General features: G+C 44.0%; 1 protein-coding gene across 6 annotated transcripts in view; it reads left to right on the top strand.

The window, feature by feature from the left end:
* The window catches only part of DIP2A (DIP2 acetate--CoA ligase A), an 879,263-nt gene that overhangs the window by 153,297 nt on the left and 715,420 nt on the right, over positions 1 to 10,546 (top strand). The gene's annotated exons all lie outside the window — the stretch shown is intronic.

Genomic DNA, 10,546 nt, shown 5'->3' with positions numbered 1-10,546 from the left:
GTAATGGACCAGAAGAAGACTACAAGGAGGACCCAACAATGATTTCCTACCACATCTTGCCTCAGCAGACTCAAGGATGTGCTTTGACACCGAGCCGGGCCTAACAGTGCAGCCATCTTGGTCAAGCTGAAAACCAAAATAACGACAAGTGTGGTGGGCAGGCCCTGGTGAGCTTGAGGAGGCATTAATGTGAGCACGGATTTGAGAGGCAAGCAACACTTGTTGAAGAGAGCAAGAAAACACAAGCACTGCTGCAAGACAAAAGTAGGTACCTGAATGTAAGAAGTTGAAGAATAAATCTCATCCAATCAAAAACACTGTGAAACAGACATGGATATGTTTCAGGGGAGGAACAAACACAAGAGCACGGTCAGCCATTGAATAAGAAACAAGCAAATGACTTGGATAAGAAAGCTGGCAAATCGTGAGCAACGACCTGACCCAAAGCCGATTAGAACTATTGGTGTTGTGCACAATAGGTCTTTAGGTAAGACCTAAAGTAAAGCAGTTAATCTTAATGATGTACCGGAAAATGTTAGTTTATTCTAGGTGGGCCAAACATCACAATCTTAGGAGAGGTACTGGAGAACTACAAGTCTCTCCAGGACTCAGTAAATGGGGCCCCGTGTGTAGGGAATGGCACTGAACAGACTCTGTGATTAGAAGTGACCGGGACTGCAAGTACAATGGTAGTGACTTGGGCCATTTAACTAGATTTGGTGGACTTTGAGCGAGGCTATAAGGGACTTTGTGCATGGTGCTGGAGGTTGGCACAGGTGTAGCAGGGCAAGTATAGACTCAAAAGGGCAGCGCCATTTGGTAGGAAGACAGGTTGTGTGGTGGCTACATTTCTACTTGCTAAATTGGAAAGAATTAATACAAAAGGGGATGTAAAAGGCTTAGTAAACTCCTACTATAAATACTTATTTTTATATTTCTGGAACGTGTTTTGCTTTGTGCTGGCTGACACCAATTCCGAACACTTTGTAAAGAGGCATTTCCTTGCTGCATAAGAACGGGAATGCTATTCTTGAATTTGCTGCTGTAAACTAACAAGACACTTTAACTGTGACTGTAGATGCTTCGGACAGTTTTATATTGCGTGGTATATTATGTTAGCTTACCAATGATGGCCCATCTGTATTCTGGTAAGCGTTCTTACGTTTCGAAATCTCACAAATGTTTGCTTCCTGGATCATTTTCTCCACACTTGGGTGCCTCTTGTCAAAATGATAGCCAACAAGTTTTAGGTCACTTTGTCTTCTGGGGGCAATTCTGGACAATAGGTGACAGTGAACAAGACATACTGTACAAAATTGTCGGGTATTCATATTGTTTAGTTTATCTCAATAGATTGGGGCGAACGTGCACTGCATTCACGCCTCTGAGCAGGAGACTAGCTGAAAAGATGACAGTTAAAGAAACAAGGTATACAGCCCTTTAAGGGCATGCTATTCAGTATTGTGTTGCTCTTCCAAGTGAAGTTCTGTTTTTAGGCCCGGCATTAGCAAAGGCACTTTGTTTCTAATAAAACAAGCATTGAAAATGCAATAGGTCTCGCCTTTGATTAAGTTAAAGCCATGTGCTTTGCTAAGGGTATTGTATAGCAAAGCAAATGGCTTTAACTTAATGAAAGGCGAGACCTATTGCATTTGAAATGCATTTTGGTTTTTTTGCGAGTTGTTCCGACTGCATGCGTGGTGGTACCTGCTATACCCAGCCGTATTCCTCAGAGAGTTGGTGAAAGGGCTGCCGTCATCCCTTCTCATGAGGGCGTAAGTGGCTTGCTGGTGACTACAGTGCACCGACGGGAGTATGGTAGTAAGAAGGGGGAAATAATCTGTCAAATTATGTGCCCTGTTGTGAAAGATTTTTACCCCAGAGATGTTTTTTTTAACAAGAATGCCATTACAGTGCAGCGCCAAGCACTAATGGAACGCACACAGGTACAGCGCCAAGCTCTCATGGTAATAACACACCTTTGTGTTAACTGCAAAGTGATGCAAAGTTTTATATTTACCAGTTTTCAGTCAATCCTTATCTTGGATATTTTGCAATAATGAAACGCCGAGCTTAGCAGTTCCATGGCCTGCATCTGTGTTATTCAAGATAAAACGTATAGAACGCAGGCTTTGAAAACAGTTTATCTTTCCATTTGTACTCTCGAAGAGCTGCAATCTCTTCAACTTTTATCTCTTCAATACAGAACTAATGCTGTAGTCTGATTGTACCAAGCTTCAATGTGCTTATGCATGTAAACGCCGTCATGCACAAAGGTGTGCTGGCTGTATGTGTAGTGTGAATGTTTAACCTGCTGTATTGCACTGCAAGCATGGGGAATAAATGAGGGCTTATATCTAGGCAGTAGAAGAAACCTACAAGGAGAACTTAATTTCCTATCAACCATCTGCACAGAAAGGGACGTCACTGGATTTCCGATCATCCATCGTACAGGAAGTGACATAACTGGTTTCAGTTTCCCGCCCACGGCACCCTGCACTCCTCCTCTTTCCCACAAACTCCTTAATGGCAGCTGCAAAACGGATGATGAAAGGATACATGCAGCAGGTACAGCTGCGCCTATCTGCACCTGCACCGTGTCCAGCACCAGAACCCTGGTTCTGTCCCAAGCCACGCTACCGTGCTGCACTCCTCTGTGCTTTCAGGCCTGGCTGCCGCTCACCGCCCTGCTGCCACACTGCACCACTCAATGTTGAACGAGAGTTCACATGTGTCTCCTGCAAGTTCTTATGATCAACCACTCCTACGCCAACAGCATCCAGGAGCCCACTTGCCAATAGCTCAAACTCGCGAAATGCGAGACCTATTGCATTGCAAATGCTTTTTTCAACTATGGGAATTAAAAGAAATTAAAGAGAAGAACTTTTTAATTAAAAAGTTAAAAAAATACAATTTACTCTTCATCACCAAATTTGTTTGTGGAGCCCCAAGAGATACAGTGGAGCAGATCTGCCACAAAGTACAATAACACAAGCATTTGCAATGCAATTGGTCTCCCATTAGTGAAAGTTGGAGTTAATGGTGATGTAAATGACAATGTGTTTTGTTTATGGAGTGGATGTATGTAGTGTGCAGTTTAATTATATGGATTGGATTGAACTTGTTAGTTGTGGAATTGTGTGGAGTGGAATAGTGTGTGTGTGTGTGTGTGTATTTGTGTAGTGGAATTATGTGGATAGTAATTATGTGGTATTAAATTAGCTGGAATTATGTAGAATGGATTGAGTGTTATGGAGTGTAAATTTGTGTATTGGTATGTTGTCTTGTGGCGTGGTATGTAGTGAAATTTAATTATGTGGTGAGCTGTTGAATTGTGTGACATGATGTTGAATTTTGAAGTGTGGATTGGATGCATTTGTTGTGTAATTGTGTTGATTTGAATTATGTGGTTTGTTGAATTATATGTGCAGAATGGAAATGTGTGGAGCTGAATTGCGTGGCGTGGAACTGTGTGGTATTTTTATTGAAATTATGCTGATGGGAATTATGTGGCATGGTGTGGAGTGTGTATATAGATGTTTGCTATGTGGCATAGTGGTTTTATGTGGGATGTATTTATCTGGTATTTAGTAGAGTGTAATTAGGTGGCAATGATTAATGTGCACGTATGTGCAAAGGCTATATTGAATGTACTTTATTATCCTTTATGAATAACGGTAAAAACAGCTGCAGGAGGACTGTCAAAATTATGTGTTTGCAGGGCCTGTTTTAGCCTTAGTAAATTGTTGGATGCAAAGTTACCAGACAAAAACCCCCACAACATTTCCAAAAAATAAATAAACACAGATACTGGAGATGCTGCCAGAAAGAGTACTTAAATGAAGGGTTTCAGGTGATATTACAATATGGATGCAGCACTTTAAACCATCCCTTGCCCATGACTTGGAAAATAAATAACTTTTTAAACCTAATTTAGGTGGCGAATGCAGATTTAATGAATAAAGCTTCAGCAGCATTTCAAATCTTTAAAAATGCAAACTCTAAACATGTTTCTTGAAATAGGATTAGAACTCAGACATACAAAGTGCACAGTAATCTTAATACAAAGTCTTGATCTGCTAGTGTGCTGGGTTTATGACACTACCCTGGTGACATTACATGTGAAGTCTAAAGGCTCACTGTAGGAGGGTGGAGTAGCAGACGCAGCCATAAATCTCGGCAGGAAGCTCATTTATGAAAAAGAGCCACCTAGCGAAGCAAAGAGGCCCAGCTCGGCAGGCGCTCATGTGAGAAAATAAATAGCTGTTGTGTGTGAAAAGTGTGGCAGAGCAGAAAGAATACAGAGGAGCAGGACAGCATGCCAGGTTCGTCATGTGGGGGAAGTGCACGGAGCAGAGAGGCACACTGGCGAGAGAGCCATAAAAGCACAGATTTGGGGGGAAGAGCAACAGAAGGGAGACCTCTGAAACAGCCCTGCCACTGTGCATTGGGGTTGAACTAACACCAATTAAGTAATTTCCCCCTCATTCCAGCACAAAAATGAGAAACATTGAGCAATGAATCTTACAGGCTATAAATAAATGAATAGTGCATTAAACACAAAACATATACAACAAAAAGCACCAATAAATGGCGCCTGAAAATAAAGTGAACGTTGCGTTTCAAAATCAAAATGTTTTTATTTATGTAGCTAAAAGAAAGCACTGCTTTGTTAATTTGCACCAGCACACTGGCACACAATATTGGGTGCAGACTGCAAATAAATAGCGTGCTGCGTGGTGAGATTTTGAAGAGTGCTTCACGTTTGAAGTTAACCTCGAGGCAAACGCTTTTGAGGAATACGAACCGCTGCAGTGCTGGGGCCAAGGTGCCCTCTGTTAGCCTCGGTCGGAGGCACACACGAGTGCACCATTAAAGACCCCGGCAGTGGGGTAGCAAGGGGGGGCAGCGAGGTTCTGCAGCATGCAGCTGAAGTGCTCCCTGGAGTCAAAGTGCAGCAGCAGTAACCTGAAAAGTGTGAGGAAGAGTGGCTACTTGCGCAGGCACACAAGAGGTTTTTCGTGCAGCTGGGGCTGGGAGAGACGCCTGAGGAGCCAGCCCAAGTACTAGGAGATTGAAAAGAAGTGGCACAGCAGGCCGCCCATGCGCAGTATTTCACCCGACTCCTCTAAGTAATGAGATTAAAAACAAATGTAAAACCATGATGGAGTAGCGTTTATTGCAGTTTTATATAGCGCGAACGCCACACAAAGATATTGGATCACTGTGCATGAGCACCGGTTAAATTACACAAGATCACATTCATGTTTTGAGGCACGGGTAGAAGTGATGTGCCCAGAATCACAGGATTTTGAGCACGCCGAGATACAACCAGAACTGCAGAATTTCGAATTTGAGAACCCTGATTGAAACTCTACAGTCAACACTGCAGCTGGACAGACGTGGCGATTAAGACGCACAGCACCATTAAACGGAGCTTTGCTGGTGGTCGTGTACGACAACTTGTATTTTGCTGCTTCTGTCATTGCATACAGATATATATACTGATAAAGCAAGTAATATTACACCTACAGCAAGCCAGGGCTATTGGCTCTGCCAATGGTTGTTGTTTGTGTAAGATATATCAGCAACAGCTACGGCTTCCTTGTATATAATATTGAAAATGCATCTGTTCTGAAATGATGAGACTGAAAGATCTATAATGAGTCTCCTTGAAGTTACCTCAAAAGCAATGATGAGTTGCATAGCTAAGATTTTTTTTTTCACCCCGAGGGCAAAAATGGAGAGCCCGATAGAGACCCGGTTTGGCAACTGCTTTATAGAACTGCCAGTGCAGAGCACTGGCAGGACGCGGCCCACTTACAGTCCTGGCTCTCCCCTGTAGGACAGAAATCTTCAATCTGTGTGGCGCGCCCCCCTGGGGGGGCGCAACGCCATCTCAGGGGGGGCGCGCACTCCTCTCTAATCTTTCCTTACGATCCCATGCTTTTGTTTTGCTAACTCTCCGGGGGGGGGGGAAGAAAAGGGGGGGGGGGGGTTAATTTATAGAGCCGAAACGCTTCAGCTGCAGTGGGAGGCAGGATGTCTCCTCTGCTAAAACCGAAGGCAAACGAACAGACAGTCCTGTTCCTTCATGTTTATCACAGCAGAGGAGACCCCTTACCTCCCACTGTAGCTGAAGCATTTCAGGTCTATGAATTAACCCCCTCCTGGGAGAGATAGCTCTTCCCAGAAAGGAGACAAAGTTTCCAGGGATGTTTTATGGCATGGGCAAGGTGGGCTCTGGCCCAGGGCCCCAGCCTTTTAAAGCGGGTGGGGGGAGGGGGTGCTGAAAGAGCCAGCTCTGTTCTTCAGAGTCTTGCCCTCACGACCTTGACGTTTTTTTTAAACACAATGTTGTAAATAGAAAAATGCTATCATTCATTTTTAATGTGTAAGAAGAGTCTATTACAGACAATTTGCAGCCAAAAGTTGTTTATGCGTCCTGTAACATCCATATAAAAAGTTATTTTAGATCAATACAGGACCTCACATGTGAGAAATGGGAGGTTGTGACAGATTATTTGCAGTAATATTAGTGAAGTGCTGTTGTGTTTCATACTGAAAACACACATCACTATCCCTGAATATCATCTGTGTACACATTTAGTATTTGACCAAAGAATGCATGAAAGAACTGAGACTGGATCATAAAATCAAAGCTGGTCCGAACAGGGGCCCCCAAAATACATTTGGCCCAGGGCCCTCAAAATCCTTAAAACATCCCTGAAAGTTTCTTTTAAAATTACACAGGCAGGCGCGCAAAATGCCAGCCAGCCATGTGTTGTTTAAACAGCATGCAGATTGCTTGTCTTGACACTAAATATGGTTATAAATAAAGTAGTATGTATTCATTTGTAATATGACTTTTCTGTTTTTGTTCCCTTTTATTATCAGTCATGGATCATTCAGGCAGCTCTAGAAAACAATTAAAAGTTATTTCTATTTATATTTGCTGTTCAAATTATGCACAGACAAGTGCTGAAAATACGGCTTTAGGTGACTGCTTATTTTTATACCATCTGTGACATCAAAATAATGAGCTGGCTACCCTAACCATAAGACTGGAAGTTTGTTGAGGGATCAGCACACTATTTCTTTCCTCCACCCTGATCCCTGGTTACTGCCATAATAGCAATAGTTTAACACATTTGAAACCCTGCGGTCAATAACATTCTGAGTTACTTCAAGTGTCTGGGATTGCACCTTGCATTCAGACAACTCGCTCCTCATTCTCGCCCTTCACTTTCACCCTCACCCTGCACTCACACTGATACGATACACTCACACCATTCACCCACTTACCCTCCACTCACACTGATCACCATGCACTCGCACCATTCACCCGCTCACCCTGCACTCACACTGATCACCATGCACTCACACCATTCACCCACTTACCCTCCACTCACAGTGATCACTCTCCACTCACAGCGATCACAATGCACTCACACTGATCACAATGCACTCACACTGATCACCATGCACTCACACCATTGACCCATTTACCCTCCACTCAGTGATCACTCTGCACTCACAATGCACTTGCGCTGTTCACCCTGTACCTCACCCTGCAGTCACACGAGCCCACGACTCAACCTGCACTCGTGACACTTCACTCAACTGTCCCCCTCACTGTTCAATCTGCAATCTCACTCAAATAAGCCCACCACTAACCATACATTCATTCATCCCACTCTGCACCAACATGCGCACCCAAATTCATATTGTCACCTCACTCACCCCTGTACACAAGTATGGGCATGTCCTGCCCCATCAAGGTTTTCGTTCTAAATTACAAAAGGAGACCTCTAAATGCACTGCAATCCAGCCTTCCAGGGGCTCCTTGATAGAGACCGTTCTGTTTTTGCCTTGATGGCCTGGAATAATTCCTAAACAGATTCTTGCAAATACGGTTTTGTTTAATCTCTTTTTAATGTTATTGATGTGAGGGAGTCTATTACTATTTGCAGAGAAATGTGTTTGTTTCATGCAACATCCATAAAAATGTTAACCATTAAAAAGTTAGCTCCAAGCGAGTCCTCACATTTGTTTATGAAATTGGAGGATATCACAGATATTATTCACTGTAAAATTAGTGGGCTGCTGCTTTGTTACAACAGTGAAAACCCATCACTATCTCGGAATATTAGATGTAAACGCTTTTAGAATTTCGACTACAGTGCCTGTGCACCATTAGTAGCCTGGCTAAATAGGGTATGGCAGAGTTGAAAGTAAATCATTTAAACTCAAAGCTGTACTGAACAGGGGCCCCCAAAATAGTATTGGCCCAGGGCACCCAAAATTACTAACATGTCCATGCCATCACAAAGTCTGTCAGACAACATTACCCTGAAGTAAAATAGACAACATCATTAATTTGTTATTAGTTCTATTTTTTTTTAAAACATAAGCCCGATGTGTCCTAAACTCCCACTGCTTCAGGCAAGCAACTTATCGTACTACTTAGGAATTCTCAATTAGGTGTTCGTTCAACGCCCTCTCTGTGGACTTTCAACTGTCTTCGGATCCATAACTGGTTGGTGGGCAATTAGCCCATTATAATGCTGCCTAAAATGTTTGTTAATGATTTCTAGAGAAGAATTGTTTCTTGTGTATGAGCTCTGAGCTAGGGAGTGCTCTCAAAATCTAACACTGTCTTCCTTACAGTCCCTGTCTTGGCTGAAAATGTCTGCAGAATATTCAGCTTTGGGAGAAACTGCTATCAAAACTCTCTTGCCTTTCAGCTCGTCCTATTTATGTGAGATTGGCTTTTCAGCACTTGCGGTGTTAAATACTAAGTACCGTTCAAGACTGGATGTGGAGCACAATCTAAGGATGGCAGAAGTAAAAATCCATCCACAGACTGATCGTCTCTGAAAAACAGGCACACCTTGTCACATTTATGTTGAGGGTGTTAATATCAATGTATGTCATGTGTAAAACAAAGCATCCTAGTAAAAACAATCTGCGCACATTTTATCTTGAAAAGTGGTGTTTTGAGCTGTGTAATAAGCCTCTATCATTTCACCACACCCACTTACAAACCTGCAGTTTACTAAACACTCTTATTGTATTGAACATTATTTGCTGGATATGCCCGGAATATGCGCGTGGCGGTCGATTCCAGAAATTTCTTTCAGGTGGTGGGGGGGGCCCAACATCTACAAAAATTCAGCTGGGGGGCTCAATGTACAAAAGTTTGAAGACCTCTGCTGTAGGAGGATAGAACCCAGCAGGGACCACAGCGCCTGACGCACTTGTGATCATGCAGCACACACAACACTGGCAGCAAAAGCATGCCCTAGCCGGCTGTGCCCCTGCATCTGTGGGGGGACTAGGACAACTAACAGCGACACGGAGTCAGTTTTGGTGCAGGTCAGTTCACACAGAGGCCCAGAGCTCTGCGCATGCTACTACAAGCAAGATTAGCCAGGACGGAAGGCAACCCCAGCAGGCCAACGAACAAGATGAAAATAAATGTAAAACCATGATGGAGTAGCGGTTATTGCAGTTTTAAATAGCGCAAACTCCACACAAAGATATTGGATCACTGTGCATGAGCACCGGTTAAATTACACAAGATCACATTCATGTTTTGATGCACAGGGAGAAGTGATGTGCCCAGAATCACAGGATTTTGAGCACGCTGAGATTCAATCATGGTTAGCCCCATAACGATAAGAAAGTGCTTTGCGACCACCGAGTCCGGATCGGAGGTGAAAGGGCGTGAACCCAAAACCCTAATTTCCAATGGCTTGCCACCGTTTAGCATAAACGGTGATGCCAGCCAATGGAAATGAGGGGCGGGGCTTCAAGCCCTCTTCTGAAAGTCCTCCTTAACAATAAATCTCGCCGAGCGAGCTGCGCATGCGCTGCCACGCTAGGCGAGACCTAAAAAAAATGTATCTACTATAAATACTTACTTCCAGGGGTTTTTAATCGGTCCTCTTCATCTATTGGCCTACTGTATGGTCATTCACCTTTTGCTTCCAACCCCAACAGCATGCGGCACAGGAACGGCCCACCTCAGCCAATTTCTGACCTAACTGTGAGTGAGGGCATTTTGTTCAGGTGCGTGAGCGCACTCCCCCGACAACCCCACTACCCCCAATACTCTGCGTGTGACCCCCCCCCCACCCAATACTCTGCGCGCGCACACACGCGGCAGCTGCATTGTCCAAAGATTAAGGTGAGTGGTCCAGAATACTGGCGCCCATTTGGGGCTGTTTGTGCAGTTTTTGAGCTATAGGTTCATGGCAGACGCTATAGTTGCTAGGTCGTCGTGTACAGCAGCTGAAGTTGTAGGTGTACTCCTGAGAATCTGGGTGTTATGCTACCTCTAAGGGTGTTGGTTTGATGCCCGGCTCTGTAACGGCTGTTTCTTCCAGTGCAGGGCTGAGGCTGCAAGGGCTGCTTAGCAGGTGTAATACCCATGGCTGCATGCTCATGGTTGAGGCTGGGAAAGTTTGCAGGCACGTGGGTGTGTCTGCAGATCGGCAGCTCTGATTTCACAGCTGAGGCTCTCCGAGCTTGCAGGTGCGTG

The sequence above is a fragment of the Triturus cristatus genome, chromosome 3_1 (assembly GCF_964204655.1).
Source record: "Triturus cristatus chromosome 3_1, aTriCri1.1, whole genome shotgun sequence".
Classification (NCBI taxonomy): domain Eukaryota; kingdom Metazoa; phylum Chordata; class Amphibia; order Caudata; family Salamandridae; genus Triturus; species Triturus cristatus.
This window is presented reverse-complemented; position numbering and strand designations above follow the sequence as displayed.